We start from the raw sequence: 17,647 nt of genomic DNA on the forward strand, positions 1-17,647 counted from the left end.
AAGAAGGGACCTCCAGGAGGGCATGTGGAGTCTTGGCGGGGTGGGGGTGGGGGTGGGGGCGCCTCCCAAGTCCTGCTGGGCGCTCCTGGCAGGGCGGCCCACGTGACATTAGGGAGCGCCTGTGCCCAGTGACCTGGGGGTGTCCAAGTTACTTTTCAGTTGTGGCCAGTGAGTCTTGAAGAACGCGCTTGGCAGGCGAATGTGTTTAACGTTTGTTGAGCTGTGTTTAAATGTGTGTGTGGACAGGCCGTGTTTGAAAAGCTGTGCTCTCTGCGGGGAGTTGGGTGCATATGTTTCATTAGCAGTGGTAATTATTATTTTTTTTACAAGTTCTGTAACTTTTATTTTTCTTTCTCTTCCTCTTCCTCCTTCTCTTGTACTCTCTCCCCTCCGTCCCCTCCCTTCCCTCCCCCCTTTCAGCAATTAAGACTTTAGTGTGTGTGTGTGTGTGTGTGTGTGTGTGCATGTGTGTGTGTATGTGTGTGTGTTCGTGTGTGTTCTTAAAGGAGCGCGGAGTAGTGCCTACAAATTATTTTATCTTGTGGAAACGGCTGTGGGTGCTTTAAAAATAATGTAGGTTAGTGGGGGAGAGACACATTGAGCAAGATTAGATTTTAAGATGCCATCTGCCTGGGATTCTTCTTGCTGCCTGGGAAGAGCCTAAGCTCAGAGAGTCTCCTTCATTCTTGGCATCCAGCAGGGTAACAAGATGCAGGTGCTTTCTTTTATATCTGAAGGGATTCCCACCCCCCTCTTTTCTGTCATATTGGAAGTAGTTCCTGGGGCTTAGGATTTAAATATGCTTATTCCACATTTGCTCTGCTTTCCTGGTGAAACCCTTCAGAGCCCAAGTACAATCAAAGTCCACCTATTTGTCACTTAGGTAATCAGCTTTCTCAGCACAAACCAAGAGTAACAGGTCTCATTTTCTTAGCCCACCGGCTTTCCTTTTGTCACACCTTCCGGACTGGACTATACAAAGGCTCCCACTCTGTCTTAACCTAATATAAACCTAGCCATGGTGGATAACTTCTGATGTACTTCTTACCATATGGTATGTGTAAAACAGACTTCAAAACTCTCAAAATGGTGCTCATCTGATGGGAGTCTTCATTTCTTCTCTTGACTGTGACCATCCTTATCCATTGCATTTTACTTCTGTAAGGTACATCTCTGTAACACAAATAACATGTTATTGCTGTAATTAACTTTACAAGCCTTGGTTTTCCCAATGTAAGAGCTAGCAGTAACCTTTCTTTCTTTCTTTCTTTCTTTCTTTCTCTCTCTCTCTCTCTCTCTCTCTCTCTCTCTCTCTCTTTCCTGGTTTTTTGAGACAGGGTTTCTCTGTGTAGCCTTGGCTGTCCTGGACTCACTTTGTAGACCAGGCTGGCCTCGAACTCACAGCAATCCACCTGCCTCTCCCTCCCAGGTGTTGAGATTAAAGGCGTGTGCCACCACGCCTGGCTCTGAGCTAGCAATGATCTTTCATCTGGTGAGATTTTGATATATTAAATGTCACAATTTGACTCCACTCTGCAGTCAGCAGCTCAGTGGCCCACACTTGCCAAAGGTCACCCCAAACTCTTGTTGTGTTTTTCTGTGTAGGGCACTGAACCCAAGACCTTGCCCATTAGGTAATCGTTGTAGTGCTGAACTACAGCTCCAGCTCCAGAAACCACACAGCATAGAGATTAAGAGCACTGGGCTGGGGCTCAGCGTTATTGCTCTGATTCTGTGCCTCTAGGCACGTGACTAATTCTTCTTACTCTGTCATGGGCATACCAATACCTGTTTCATAAAGTGGTGATAAATATGTAAACCCACCTGAACTCCACCAAAAAATGTTGAGTAAACGTTGGTTGTTACTTCATGGTCCATGAATAGTGTCAGCTGCACACTAACGTTCTTAGTGACCTTCTGTGTCCCAGGGTGAAGCCAGGCCACCGGCATGCCTTGGGCTTGGGCGTGTCTGTTCTATGGGACCGCCATGTCCTCTCTACAGAGCACCTGCTCACGCCTGGGGGCCAAGGCTCCCCACCCAGCTAGAGAAGAGATGGGCAGTCATGGTTAGGTGGGATGCTTCTGGTGAGCAGGGTGGTGCTTGCTAATATCTCTTACAGCGCAGTCTGCCAACATCACAGGGATGGATGGCCGGTGAATGGATAAATGAATAAACAAGTGGATGGGTGAAAGAAAAATAAGGAACTTCAAGTGCTGATACTCATTGAGTGAGTGAATGAATGAATGAATGAATGAATGAATGAAATGCTGGACAGACAAGCTGTCTCGTATTGATGCTCTTTGGATAGATGGATGGGTGGGTGGATGGAAGGAAGGAAGGAATGCTGACTTTAGGTATCGATGCTGATTGAACAAATGAGTGAATCCATCAGTCAGTCAGCCAGTCAATGAAATGCTAAACAGACAAGCTAATGGTTGACTCCAGGCTCCTTTTTAGATTGAGATAGGAGTGTGTGTGTGTGTGTGTGTGTGTGTGTGTGTGTGTGTGTGTGTGAAAACCTACAGCATCCCAGGAGTTGTTTTAAAAATCTTATCATTGGTATTCCTGTCTGCAGTCACTTTACTCACCATGGCCACCACCACACCAAGGCCAAGATGGCCAACACAAATTTGATTCTCCTCTGAACAGAGTTCTAGAGCGGCACCAGCTGAGGTGAGCTCTGCTGCCTTCCCAGCCTTAGCGTCATCATCTCTGCATCCTCTTCCTCAACACTTGGCTCATTCATAGGACCTCCTTCCTGCATGCACAGTTTTCCTTCATCTGGAACCTACCTCTCTTCCCTTAACCTTGCTGTCTTGGCCTGCCGTCACCATTAATGCCATTTTAGCTGACATTTACTGGGTGCTTGCCATTTGCCTGCAAACTGCCAGGTCTGTGACATGCATTTCATCAATGCTCATTCAACAGTATCATTATGGATGAAACAGAGTCAAAGAGATTGCATAAATTGCCCAGGGATACAGAGTGGCACCAAGGAAAAACCAGCCTCAGAACTAAGGTGTGTAGGATTCCGGAGCTCTTGCCCCCCACTCACTGTGACATTAGACACCACCTTCCCTGCCTGAATTGTTTCTCCATATGAGTGTCCCCACCCCCACCACCATCCCCACCCACCCACCCCCATCCCTGCCACCCACCCTGGCCACCTCTGCCTTTCTGACGTTTCTCATACCCTGTGATCGCCTGCCTACAGGCCCCTACCCTCTGCTGTCTTGTAAGAGCAGGCATCTTGTCTACATTGTTTCATATTTTGTTTCCAAGGCCTAATACACAAGAGAAGCAGAAAATATGTTGTAGGACAAACGTTTCCATGATTTGGCTGAACTTATTTTTCTCCGCTTAGGAGGGATTTGTATTTTGTTTTGAGATGGGTCTCACGCTGTAGCTCCAGTTGGCCGGCAGCTCACTATATAGCCCCGGCTATGTTCAACTAGTGGCAGTCCTCCTGTCTCAGCCTTCCAAGTGCTGTAATGACAGGCACGGTCCACCACCCTCATTTCTAATGATAGATTTGGTATTTTATAAGCATTCCGAGTTGGTGGAGTCGCAAACATTTCATTATGAGCACGGGTGGTTTATAACGTCAGTCCTCTGCCCTTGCCTGACTCTTCTTGTCATTTATCACTGCTTTGTTTTTAATAAAAAGTCTTGAGAAAGTATTTCTTAATCAAAGCATTGTGCTGTATTTAATAACTTTTCTTCCTTAGAAGAAAGAGCCGAGAGGGCTTCCAGCGATTCCTGGAACTTGGAAGCCCTGTGAGGAAAGCTGTAGAGTTAATGAAAACAACTGTATACACAGAAAGTCAGCAACCATATCCACTGACAGCTCTGTGTCTTCCTGGGTTGGGATATTTTTTTTAATAGGTTTAATAATTAGGAAACAAATAACTTTGAGAAGCCAATCGCGTTTCAGATGTACTCCTAAGGGCAACGCCTGAGAGTCAAAGTCCTATAAATAAACTAAAGCCAGCAGGACTGAAGACAGTGTGAGCATTGGGGTGGTCTAATGATTAAACTTTCCGTGTGGACAATGATTGCCTAAGATCAGGGTGTACCTGAGGACGTGTGATGTCCCAGCCTTACCTCCACTTTTGGGGAAACCACTAAGCCATTTTCTTCAGAAGGAAGAAAGCCATCTTCTTCTCAGAAGGGTTTTAACTGCCAAGGCTTACTTAAACAAAACTGTGAACGGCGTCCTTTCTCAGGCACGTGTCCTGCGGTTTCCAGGAGAAACCACACCTATCTATTCCCACAGGACGATAATGCCTTTAATTATTCTTTCTTCAACCGTTTTGAGTCTTACAGACCTCTTTAGGAAGACGGTGCTTAGCTTAAGGTAATATAAATTCCAAATGGGGAGGAGATGAGTGGGAAAATGGCGATGTTAAGTGGAGGGAGGGAACAGTGTGGCCCACAGCTAGGAGTATACGGACAGCACGTATTGGAGTCAATGGGTCATAGAATTAAAACAAGAAGTGACATGAAGCTGGGGCATTAGGAAGCTGGCAGTGGATCTGGGGGAAGATAAAGGGAGGGACTGAAGATAAAATATCATAAAAACGGATTCTTATGAAATTCTCAAGGAATTAATAGAACATATTTAAAAAATGTACATTTATGTTGACAGTCCCTTTCTATAAGGACACTTAAATATCAGGACCTGTACATTTTGGTTCTGAGTTTCTTATGTTGCCTCCAGAGACAAAGTTTGTGCTGAACAGTAGCAGGTAACCACGGAGTATATGGGTCCTGAAAGATGGTACTATTGCCACTCTCTTTAAAAGTCAAGGAAATCTGGATTTGGCTTGACCTCCAGCCCCAGGCATGTGCTTGGTGTTCCTACATACATGCAGGCGAAACACGCACATAAAATAAAATAGTGAATCTGTAATAGGAATTGTCATTTACATGAACCTTCAAAATTGCGCAGCAGAGTTTATTGATAACTGTGTTGTCTGTGAGCAGAGGAGATGCTTGCTTCCTCCTCCTCCCCCTCCTTCTCCTCCCCCTCCTCCCCCTCCTCCTCCTCCCCCCACCCCCTCTCTTCTTTTTCCGAGACAGGATTTCTTTGTGTAAACTTGATTGGTCTGGACTCTCTTTGTAGACCAAGCCGGCCTCGAATTCACAGAGATCCACCTACCTCTGCCTCTGTGCTGGTATTAAAGGCGTGCGCCACCATGCCAGGCTGAGATGGTTGCTTCTCAAACACATGCATTTCCTCAAGCTTCCGTGTGACTTCAGGTGAGGATGCCACTCACAACCATAGTCAGAAATGCCTCTGGCTGCCACTCATGGGAGGAGACCTCACCAGAGGCCGCTCTCAACAGCAAACCATCACCTCACAATGGCTAGAACAACGGGTTCTTTTCCGGGTGTTTCGTTTTCAACTTTTCTATATGGGCTGGGCAATAACATTGGAAAATTGGTGTGAATCAGAGACAGAGGTGTGTCCACTAATGTAACCTGTTCCAGTACGGGGGTGGGGGGTGGTGGGGGGGTAGGGTGGGGGGAACTCAAATGCTTTGGAAACGAGGAAGAAAGCGAAGATCAGGGACTGACTTTCAGTAGAGAGAGACCCTTAGGCAGAAAACAAAACAAAACAAAACAAAAAAAAACGAGCCCCCTGGTGAGACTCTAGGAGCCACTAGAGGGGAACGGGAACGCAGGGCTGGATCCCTCACAGCTCACATGTCCTGTGGCATTGCTCTTGCATGTATTTGAAATTTTTTTTTATTAAGCTCAAATGTCTTTCCAATCAGTTTTATTATAGTCATGGTAGTAATCTATCCACTATTATATAATCCTTGACTATGGAAAAGTCTAAGATTTGATGGGGAAATGTCTCCAGCTACCTTTCTGAGACAATCTACTGTAATTTGAAGATGTATTTAGTTTTATTTTTCCATTTGGGTGTGTGAGGGGATGGAAAATGCATGTTTGCAAGGTGTGGGCACACCATGTGGGGGTGCAAATGCATGTGTAACACAAATACACAGAGGCTCAAGGTTTATATCAGGGATCATCTTCAATCATTCTTCCACAGTTCACTGGGCTGTGGTCTCAGTCAGACCCAGAGCTCATATATATGGCTCACCTCAGGGGGTCGATCCTCTCTCTCTCTGCTTTCTGGGGCTACAGTTTACAGATGGGCTGCCACACCTGCCCAGCATTTGTGTGAGTTCTGGGGTTCCAAACTCAGGCTCTGACACTGTCTGGGCAAGAGCGTTAACCACGGAAGCATCTCCCAACCTCTAGAGATGCTTATTTAAAAGGTGTGTTGGTTAGCTTTCATTTTGTGGGCCAATGAAAAACCTGTAATCTTTGAGGAGATTTTCTGAATTTGCTGAATGGAGATCTACATATACGGTAGCCATTCTTTCTTCCTCATCAAAATGAATCACAGCCGGGCGTGGTGGTGCACACCTTTAATCCCAGCACTCGGGAGGCAGAGGCAGGAGGATTGATGTGAGTTTGAGGCCAGCCTGGTCTACAAAGTGAGCCGAGGACAGCCAAGGCAACACCGAGAAGCCCTGTCTTGAAAAACAACAACAACAACAACAACAACAACTAAACAAAACAAACTCCCCCCAAACAAGAAGGAATCACAAAGATAAATTAACTAAAGCTGTAATGAGAGAAAATGGCTTTATTAATATCATACATACACATCTCATTGCATTATTAACTCTATGTTGTCTTTAAATATGTATTCACCATGACTGAATCTGCAGTGCTCTATAAAGATGATCAGGCGACCTTTGACATTAGCCATTGTTGCTTTCTTCAGACTGATGCCAGGTATTAAGTCAGTCCTCTGGCTCATTTCGAGAGTAACCTCAAGCAACAAATCTTACTTAAAACTGTGTGTCCCTAAGGCTAACCTAGTTGACTTTGTCATTGTCAAGTAATTGAATAATGTCCATTGTCTTCCTGGAGCTGGTGCTGACAGAGCAGTGGCGTCCATCCCCCAGAAACACATGAGTCGCCAGGCTTTAGACTCCTGTCTCCCAGATCAGCCAAGCAAGAATGACAGAGGAATCCCTGCAGCACAGTGTAAGATTAAAGAACAAAGAGCTACAGGTTTAATTTCCCCAGCACATCCTCTGCTGGGCCTGGCTGTTTGGGCTGAAAGTCAGATGGGGCGGTTCTGTTGTTTTGAGCCCAATGGGCTTAGAAGGGTTAGTTGTTAGTCAGTGGCTTATGCTGAATGCATGCAAATAAGTAACCTTTGCCCTCATCAAAAGACTTTTGCTTTAGTTCTTTGTTTTGGTTTGTTTGGTTTTTTTTAAGACAGGGTCTCTCTGTATAGCCTTAGCTGTCCTGGACTCTCTTTGTAGACCGGGCTGGCCTTGAACTCACTGAGTACTGGGATTAAAGGCATGTGTCACCACACCTGGGTAATTCTCATATTGCTTAATAAATATAGTGTTGTTGTTGTTTTTTTTTTTTTTTTAATTTTTGGATAGCAGTGATTGTGAGTGCGGTGATGGTGCTAAAAACAACTTGGGAAGCTGGACCAGTCGTGTTTGTGTGTGCAGCAAGCGCTTGCATGTGCCAGACCCAATGTTCAGTGTTGGAGAGATTGACAGCATCAGACAGCATCACTGCCCTTTGCCCAGCCAGGGGAGCAGACCACTGGCCGAGTGGGGAATGGGCTCTGGGATGGAACTGGTGGGTGATGGGATGTTCCCGGAGTGTCTGACCCATCCTCGGGCTCCCAGAAGAGCAGTGGTCGCGTAAGAATGAACTAGAACAGTCAGAGGCAGCCTCTCCAGATAAAGGAAGCTAGGTGGTCCAGGATGGGAAGGGCCGCAGTGGGAGAGGAGTTCATTTGTGTTGGGAAAGATGCAGAGAAGCAGCCCTTTCCACAGTGCTCTGTTCCTGGGGTTTCAGGTGCCGGGTTTGAAGTTCGCCGTCACATCTGTAGCTGTTGGATGGATCTGGCTGTCTAGCACGCAGACCCCATTTCTAAGTGGACTTCCTTCCTCCCTCTTACCCAAATGCTCGGCAATGGTCTTCATCTCCTCAGATTCCTAAAGTAGAGCACACAGGAACTCTGGAACACACCCTGAATTGGTCCCAAGTCCTCCTCGGGCCTGAGACTCATCTCTTCTGTTGCTAAGCTCTAGAAGCGTGTACTTATGTGGGTGCTATAAGTTATCAGTGTGTTCTTTGCCGTTCAGTCAGTTTCCCTCTTTGGCCGGTCATTGTCCATACTAGTATATAGCAAGCAACCCTGATCCCTGTACTGTAGCAATTTTACTCATGACTACTGTTATGACTAAAGAATGAAAGCCACGAGATAAGGTAATAAGGTATAAGATATAAGAAGGTACCAGGCAGCAGATATTATGTTATAGGGGAGTTTATTACATGAGCATGGGGGTGGGGGGAGGAGAAAGGGGGAAGGGCTACCCCAGAGAGAGAGAAAGACAGAGGAAGAATGAGAAGAAGAGAAAGGAAGGGTAAGAGGGGTAAGAGAGGGAGGGAGGAGAAGGGGGTAGAGAGGAGGGGGGGGGGGGGCATGTGGACGGCTGTCCTTTTATATGGCCCTGGTTAGGGTCACGCCTCTGTGGCAGGTAAGCAATGACATCACAAGTAGGCAGGCTGAAGCAGAATGCTAACACCTACTGTATGCAAGATTGTCCGTGCCTACTGTACACAACATTACCCATGCCGATGACAGGAAAGAAAACTCTTCATTTTTATTTGGTATTAAAATGCATTTTTACTCACAAATCTCATCTTGGCAGCACTCAGCATGGAACTTCATACTGAGATGAGGTAGCCCACTCCGGAGGCACGTCTGTAATCATGGGCTGAGATCTGTACACACTGCAGTAGGCAGTGTGCGATGGAGGGAACACTACTGCCCAGGAGGATGCTGGTTTTAATTTCTGAAATGGTGTTAGCATAAACATTCTTTTCACTAGAAGATGCTCTTTTTTCCTTTTGAAACTCAGGTTGCATTGGGGTGGGAAGTGTAAGCTGAACAGGATAAAGAGATTGGGGAAACATATGGGGAGGTGATGATGGCTTGCATCCATAAGGAGATAAAATTGCATGAATAAACGCAGGGTCTTCCTCAGCCCAAGACATTATACTTGTTTCAGTTAGTTAACCTATAGTGTAAACTTGTGCCTTGGCTAATGATAATCCAGTATAAGATGAAGCTGAATTTGCTAAATCTGTTCAAAGGCTGTATTTATTCAGCCATTTATGGCACATCTGATAGGTGGTTTTTCCCCATTGAAGAGGTTGAGTAAAAAAGCAGTGAGGTAGCCTAAGAGCCTAGGTCCACGTGGTTTGCGTTCTCACCATCAGCTTCACTCAAGTTTGCCAGTTGTGTTCTGTGGTCACCGTGAGAGCAACGACCACCAGAAAGTGGGAGGGAGTGCAGGGGTACGGAAGAGAAGAGCTTCCAGACACATTTTTGTGGCAAGCCTCTTAACTTGCCCAGGTAATTGTTATAAACTCTCTGTATATTCCATTTGTGCCTCTAGACTCCTGGAGTTGTCTCCAAGATTTTAACTTTTGTCTTCTGAAACTGTATGATGAAGTTATATTTTTTCTAAATAAAGATATAACGTGAGGAACTAGTTGTTTGAGTGTTCCCTTCCTGCAGTTAGCTGTGTACACAGAAAGATTTTTGTTAGTATAGCATAGGCATGATTGTATTTGACTTCCTAATGGATTCTTGGAACAATTACCAAAATCTCAGAAGATCTCACATGTATATCAAACCATGTGTGATTGCCACTCTGTTGGGTTGACTCCTTCTAATGATGGTTTCCTTGCTGTTGGCAGCCCTCCGTCCACCAAGCTGGCATCAAGCCCTCCTACCCATCGCGGCTGCACAGATGCGATTAGAGCACTGGGTAGAAGGAGGAGGGTATATGCTGGTGCTAAACCTAGAGATCCTGAACCTGAAATTATTTTTTTAAAAAGCTGAAATTAGCAAATTTCATGGTACAGCTGTAAAATAATAATAGAGGGCAAGCATATCCATTTTCTTCCCTTAATTTTTTGATTCAGGAGAAAAAAATAATATGATTCCACTTTGGCTGTGGGTCATATTTCAGGCTAATTATGTTTTAATCGTATTTTCTAGTTCAAGAGATTTTTGTGAGAAAGTCAAGCCTACTAATTCATTCTAAAATGCCCATACTATCCTTGCTCTTGATTTTGTATTTCTTAGGACACTCCAGGCTTAGGAGTCGTTTTGTTTGGTTGTGTTACATGTGCATGGGGCATGCGTGGAGGGCAGAGGACAACTTTGGGAGCCAGTACGTTCTTTCTACCCTGAGGGTTCTAAGGATGGAACTCGGGTTGTCAATGTTGGTGGCAAGCACCTTTCCCTGCTGAGCTGTGTCACCAAGCCAACTTTGTATTTTTCTGTTTTCCTTTGCGGTGCTGTGATCCTCGATCAGAATCTTCGTATTTATTACATTAACCCTCTCTGGTTTTGTCTTTTCAAATATAGAACCAGCTTAACTATCATTGGAGCACATTTTTCTGTTTTGTTTTGTTTTTGTTTTTTCAAATCAGGGTTTCTCTGTGTAGCCTTGGCTGTCCTGGACTCGCTTTGTAGACCAGGCTGGCCTTGAACTCATGGAAATCCGCCTGCCTCTGCCTCCCGAGTGCTGGGATTAAAGACGTGCGCCACCACCTCCAGCTGTTGGAGCACATTTTGAAGACAAGGCTCTCTGCACTGTTTGTCCTTCTTCTTCAGATGGCTGTTCTGGCCTCACCAGTAGGTCATGAAATCAATTCAATGGGTCATGACTAGATCTTTTATTTTTTAGAGTAATAGAATTAGTTGTCTTTTGTAAAATCAGCATATTATTGCAACACGGAAAAGGAACTATTTCGTAAAACTTGGCTCATTTGGTTTTGCGTGCATACTAACTTAGTAAATGAAATATAGTTCTTATTCTGGCTCATGGTGAGAACAAAATAGAAAAATCTATTGTATCTCTCCTTTCAACTAGATTGCTCCACTCAGGCTTTTTGCAGAAACCACTGAGGATCATGCCATGGGCCAGGTAGACTCTGGGAATCACAACCAACCTCTCAGAAGGTCCCCCACATAGTAAGCCATGCTGCATTCCCACCTTCTCAGGTCGACTCCTCGCGGTGACTGTTTTCTTACCGTCTGAACCCTGTCCGTCCACCTGTGCTGAATCCCTCCTTCCACTGTGGCTTAGTGGGTGTCAGTGGAGAACAGGAGGAGGTGGAAGGTACCGGTCTCATCCTTAGCTAGAAACCGGTTCTCTGGTTCTCTCTCCCCTTGTGTGACATTTAAGAACATTTAAGGGAAGACTGTGCTGAGTGAGCTGGGAGGACGCTGACTTCCATCAGAGCTGGCGTCCCCTCACATTGTTTTAGAGCAGGTTCGGCAGCAGGAGTCCACCTTCCTCCCCACGCAGAGGTCACACCCTCCAAGAGGCAGCCATCCTCCCAGCACAGACCGTGTGTGTGCACGCGGGAAGCTTTACTGACACCAGCATGACCCAGAACCCATATTGCCTTGGGATGAGGATGAAAACTCGGAGTGTATTTTTCAATTTAGAAAACTCTAGGATAAATCCAAACGCAGGATTGCTACAGCATAATTATGACTTTCGTGTCATTCTCAGAACACATCCCAGAGGCCTGGAGGTGACTTTGAAAAGTCACTCAATTCACAATTTTCCCTTCATATTCTTTCAATACTACATAGAAATTCAGCCTTTGTATACAAATGATTATAGAAAGTTTAGGGATTTTTTTTTTCTCCTAAATAGCCAGCTTCGACATTTGTTGATAATGGGACTGAAATATCGGCAAATATATGTGGCTGTTTGGAGACGAGATAGTGTTGAGGACAGGAGGCCTGGGCTGCATTAGTAGCCCTGTTACCAGCGGAGCAGCTGACTCCTAAGAGTGGGTTGTGTGCCCTCACACACGCGGTGCCCTCAGAGGCCTTTGAAGACTCCGTGGAGTGATGACTCTGTGTGTTTGTCAGAAAGGGGAATTGTGCAACCTGGAGCTAAAAAATGGTGGGCGATAGTGTCGCCATGTCCTAGTCTTCTCCTCTTTTCTCAGAGCCTTGGTTGTCTGCATGAATGCTGAGGGTTACTATAGTCTCTGTATGGGTCCCATAGAAGCCTCTTGTTGAGGGTGAGGAGTATTGAGGGTTTAGTTCAATGGCTTTTCTTGACAGTAAATGTGGGAAAACATATACGACACTGGCCATTGACCTCGGAGCAGCTGAGGGCTCAATTAGAATTCAGAACACGCTCTTCCAAACCAACCCTGCCCAGCTCGAGGTCAGAGGTCAGACTAATGGCTGCAGTCACCACAGCTATAACAACCACTGTCCCTTGGCTTGCTTTAAAAGTCCTGTCTACACACACGCATGCACACATATATGCACGCACATGGTTGGACACATTCAGAATAACGTTGGAATAAAACCAGTTCCTCTAGCCCCTGCCTTGTAAATGACGTTTAGTGGCAATGTGGCTGTAGAAAATGCTTAGAGGATTTCTTGAGTTCCTTTTTTTTTTTTAACGTGAGAGCAGGAGAGATTTTTATAAAATGAGCTGCTTTTTCACAAGCTCCTGGTAACACCTCCATGCTGATTCCCTTCCCTAATGTCATTCTTGCTGTGTCTTTCTGGAACGGTCCACAAAGGAGATCATCCGTGCAGCTCCTGGGGCTGCCCTATCCTCCCTTACCTCTCCCGGTACGTCCTGGGACACTGTGGATTGGTCCTTATCCTGTGACTCTGCGTGGTTATGTTCAAATGATAGGTTCCATTTCATATGTGGATTACAGAGTCCCTTGAGTGGGTCATGGCCAATACTTTTGTTTGTCTGTTAGCAGGTGAGCGTGAGTATCTTGAGTTAGGACAGAGTGTCCCTGATCACAGTGTAGCCAGGGATGGTCAGATGCAGACTTCGCTTCCATTGTACATGGATGCATATGTGCATTCCCTGTGTGCTGTGGATCACACAGTGACATCTGTCTTGTCCTGTGGTTTGTAAAGAGGTTTGAAACCTACTTACATAGACCTAGATAAAAGTTACACATTATTATCTTAGTCTTTGTTGTCAATCTTCACTGTTTTCTTTTTTTTTAAATGTATGTATATTAGTGCATGCCAGAAAGGGAACTAGATCCCCATACAGATGGTCGTGAGCCACCATGTGGTTGCTGGGAATTGAACTCAAGACCTCTGGAAGAGCAGGCAGTTCTCTTAACCACTGAGCCGTCTCTCCAGCCCAATCTTTGCTGTTTTCAACAATGAAATTTCAGCACAGGTCAAAAAGCAGGTGAGTAGGTGGAAGCTTGGTGGCAGGTTAGTGACCCTTTGTGACCAAGTAGGAAGATCAAATCAAGTATCTGTGTGTGGCAGAGTGTGAGAGGCAGAGAGAACGAGAAAATCAGGCTCTCAGTAGACAGAGCCACGGACCCTTCCCAACGATCTGGCAGGTTCAGTATCAACGTTTGCTCACACAGCACCACAGAATCGATCTGTGTGCTCAGACATGATTTGTTGTTTTTAAAATCAAGTTGGGGTGATATTACAGCTGGGGGTTCAGGCACGTGCCACCAGGCTTGTCCTTTTATGTGGGTGGGTGCTGGAGACCAAACTCCAATTCTCTTGCTTGCGTGGCAAACACTGCCCACTGAGCCATCTCACCAGCCCCCAACCTCTTTATTAAGGGCCATGTTCCTGAGGGTTAACACTGACCGCTGTGGGTTTCAGAATGTCTACCTATAAACTAGAGAAGTTTGAATGAAGACATTAATGTAAAAGTAGTTTGTAAGCGGCCGGGAGTGGTGGCACACACCTTTAATCCCAGCACTTGGGAGGCAGAGGCAGGTGGATCTCTGTGAGTTCGAGGCCAGCCTGGTCTACAAAGTGAGTCCAGGACAGCCAAGGCTACACAGAGAAACTCTGTCTCGAAAAAAAACAAACAAACAAAAAAATTAAAAGCAGTTTCTAAGGACTGTGTCTGTGGGTGTTAGAGACTGTCTGATTTTGAGCAGCAAGCTCAGCATCTACACCGTGCTGTTCCAGGACATTTGAAGGTGGACCTTCAGCCTCATGGTTCTCTCTAGAAGTTGAGAGCCAGTGCTAGCCTGCCTGAGATGACCCTTCAGGCTTTGGTTGTGGCTCTGTGTGTGGAATCCTCCCAGGCTAAGAGACTGCTGAGCAAATGGGAAACATTCAGGTCAGCAGAGACCAGAAGGTGAATGATTGTCAGAGTGTGCACCGTGTTAGGATTCGGAGCTGGGAGCACTCTAGGCATGACTGTTGAGTATTACACTCTGTGTGCTGTGCTGTGAACCCCTCTGTCTCATCTCACCAGTGCAGAGGCCCCAACTTACTCCATTTGCCCACATTGTCTCTTCAAACAAGATAACAGTCACTGTCGTAAGATTCAGTAGCTCGTTACTATTATTTACACTTGCCCAGCTGGTTTCTTCAGAACAAAACACTTGAGTCTCCATGATTTATAAGGTGGAGGTGGTCTACAACTCCACTGGATGGGTGGTCTAAGTGTCACAGTGCCAGCATGCCTGTGCGGGCACCCCGCCAGCACAGAGTGAGCTCTGTGCCAATAAGAGGCCCAGGTGTAGGAAAGGAAAAGATGGTAGAACCCAAAGCAGGATGGCAGGAGCATACCAGCTTACTCTCACTGCAGAACTCCACTCTCTGTAGCTAACTCAGGCTGCTCTCCCATGGGATGGTCTTTTATTTTATTTTTCATTTAAGTAATTTATTCAGATTACATCTCATTTGTTATCCCCTCACTTGTATCTTCCGTTCCCCCTCCCTCCTCCTTTCATCCTATTCCCCTCCTCCAGGTCTGTGACAGAAGGGGATCTTGTCCCCCACTATAAGACCACAGCCTATCAGTTCTCTTCCTGGTAGCCTGCTTACTCTAACTCTGAGTGTCACCAGGCTTCCCCATCAAGGGGAAGTTGTCAAATGGGAGGCACCAGAGCTCATGTCAGAGTTAGCTCCTGCTCTCCACACAATTGTGGAGAACGTGCTGTCCATTGGCTAGATGGCCTTACCCATTCGTGAGAGAGTAGTTGTGACCTAGTCACCTGTCTCACAGGGACCATGTTTCCAGACCAGGGACCTTTCAGGGTTACGTTCAAAACAGATCCAAACCCTAGTGATCCTAAGGCTGTGCTGTAGAACCAGCGTTTCTTCTCCAAAGCCAGGGCTTCTGGTACCTCTGCCAGAGCAGGCATGCACACTGAGACTCCTATTAGAGGATCAGGCTTTCCAAGACACTGATGACATCAACAATGCAGCCATTAGCTTTGTGCCCCCAGGAGTCAGCTGAGCAAAGAAGACACAGAGACATGGCCTTCTCCTGCTGAAGACCTTGCTTCTGCCCCTCACCATATGGGCAGCTCAGAAGCCTTCCACACCCAGAGAAACACAGAAGGGGCCGCCACCTCTAGCCATGTTTAATATTTCCTGGCAGAGACCTAGTCCAAATACTTAGACAGCTTGTGGAGAGTGTTGACCTTAACTTGTAAGCACAGAAGAGTGTGGTTAAAAACCAGTTTGAACCGGAGGGCTAAGAATCTTCCCTGCTCCTGGAAGGAGGCTGCCCCCTCAGGGTTAATTCCACCTTTACTCCCACACTAGCTCTTGCTCAGCTTTCCCATAGACAATCCAGGGGAAATTCCCTGAAAAGCACATGGAAGTTGGGACATAGATTGTCATTGTTGTGAAATAACTGTTACCCTGACTCCATGGCTCAGTTGCTGTCACGGACCCCAGGCCACCAATGGGAGCAGTAATAAGCCACAGTGTAACTAAGAAGCTCCTCAAGTTACCCTCTGTGCACCTGTGTTGTGGCTGAGGGGCTACAGGTGCTCATAGGCCCAGATCATGTGACAGGAATGAGGCAGGGTGATATGCGTGGATTCGAGTCCCACCATCCTTAGCCCCATAGCTAAGTTCTTTCATGTCTGTGAAGGCTTGGGTAAGGCCTTGGCTCCACACACTTCTCTCCTCAGACCAGCTATTGGCTCAGAACCAATGTTTCCTATGCTCAAAAGACATTGTCACAAGTACTGTTGCTCCTGTTCGTACAATTCTGATTTTACTCTTATTAATGTCATTTTCTCTGATGGAGGACACTCTAAACCTGCCCCAAATGGTAACCCCACAGTTACTTATCTCTGGCCAGCTGTGACTGCTGGCCAACCCCTCCCCCTCCTCCCTCTCCCTCTCTCTCTCCCTCTCCCTCGGGCAGGGTGTCTCACTTCCTTTTCATTAACTCTCTCATCACTATAATACCACACGCTCCCCAAAGATGCAGTCCACCAGCATGAACTTTGCACAAAACATGATGCTGTCTTGTGCTTGGGTCCAGCTTTCAGGTTTGTAAACTCCCTCCAGTGCAGCTCACCGTCTCCCAGTGAAACCTTTCATTGAGAGGATGAACGAGCAGCGCCATGCCTCATGTGCACTACCACTGCGCTAATGTGTGCTAGCACTGCAGTGTGCACCAGCACTGCACTAATGGTCACTATCACTGCAATGTGCACTAGCACTGCACCACTGTGCACTATAACTGCAAGCCCATCCTTCTTAGCAGCTGGCTTGGCCCTGTTCCAAGCTCTGTGAGCAGTCACTGCCCCACTATTAGCAGAGGAAATAAGAGGTCCATTGGCCGGTAGGTCGGTTGGCCAGCTTGGTCATTTCTGCTGTTTAGCCTGCTCTGAGGTGACCATTATTCCTTCCGTATGCTCAAGCTGTCAACTGGTTTCATTAACTGGGCTTACATTTACTTCCACCCTCTGCTGATTTCCTCTTCTAGGTCTCTAATACAAAACCCACAGATTGATCCCTGAAGTTGTGGAATATCCCTGAAATGTGCAGCCAAGACCTCTGGCGCCATGTTCTGTCAGCCCTCCTCATACACCGGCTTGGTAAATACGATGGGCTGAGCACCAGCCTACCATATGCTGGGTGTCCCTGCCAGCCTGGGTCCTTCTGCGAGAGCTTCTGGTGCCAGCCTCTCCTCCTCCTACTCTCCCAGAGTCGCAGTCATGCCTGGGCAGAACTAGACTTAACCTACCAGGAAGATTAGAGCCACGTGACAGCCGAGGCACAGACCTCGGCTTCCTACTCTCTCTCACGTCTTGTGGTAGTTATCAGTTAGATGTTACCGTTCTGACCAAGTTTAATCAAGGAACTTGGATCTCTCATCAAACTGACTTCAGTGCAATTTAGCAAAATGGCACTTGCTGATGGAGAAGCAATTTTACCGTGTTTAATTAAGCAGAATAAAATATGAACATCTCAGTTGTCAAAACCGTTATTGTAGAGTTCCTGTGTTCTATGACTTTTTTTTTTTGTAAAAGAAAAATTGTTCACATTATTGCAATTCCATACAGCGAAGAATGGAACAAAGGAAGTGACGTGGGTCCTTCAGCAGAAAGGTCAGCCGGGCCAGCGGCTGTCCTCGGCTGCAGTGAGGGGGGCGGTGCGGAGCAGCTCTGGGCTGGACATTCCTTCAGATGGAGACGTGTCCTACATGGGACTTCTAAACATTTGGGCAGAATGCAGTCAGTAGAGGCACGCTGTCTTGTAAACAC

The 17,647-nt window shown here is 46.4% G+C and overlaps 1 protein-coding gene and 1 long non-coding RNA gene across 2 annotated transcripts in view; both read left to right on the top strand.

Moving 5' to 3' along the window:
- The window catches only part of DDAH1 (dimethylarginine dimethylaminohydrolase 1), a 136,011-nt gene that overhangs the window by 820 nt on the left and 117,544 nt on the right, over window positions 1-17,647 (top strand). The gene's annotated exons all lie outside the window — the stretch shown is intronic.
- On the top strand, window positions 17-17,364 carry LOC311582389. The gene is made up of 2 exons (XR_014774116.1): window positions 17-307; window positions 16,867-17,364. It is a non-coding gene; the product is annotated as an uncharacterized lncRNA (long non-coding RNA).

This window comes from Acomys minous (genome assembly GCF_964271855.1).
Source record: "Acomys minous genome assembly, chromosome: 14".
In the NCBI taxonomy this organism is placed as follows: Eukaryota; Metazoa; Chordata; class Mammalia; order Rodentia; family Muridae; genus Acomys; species Acomys minous.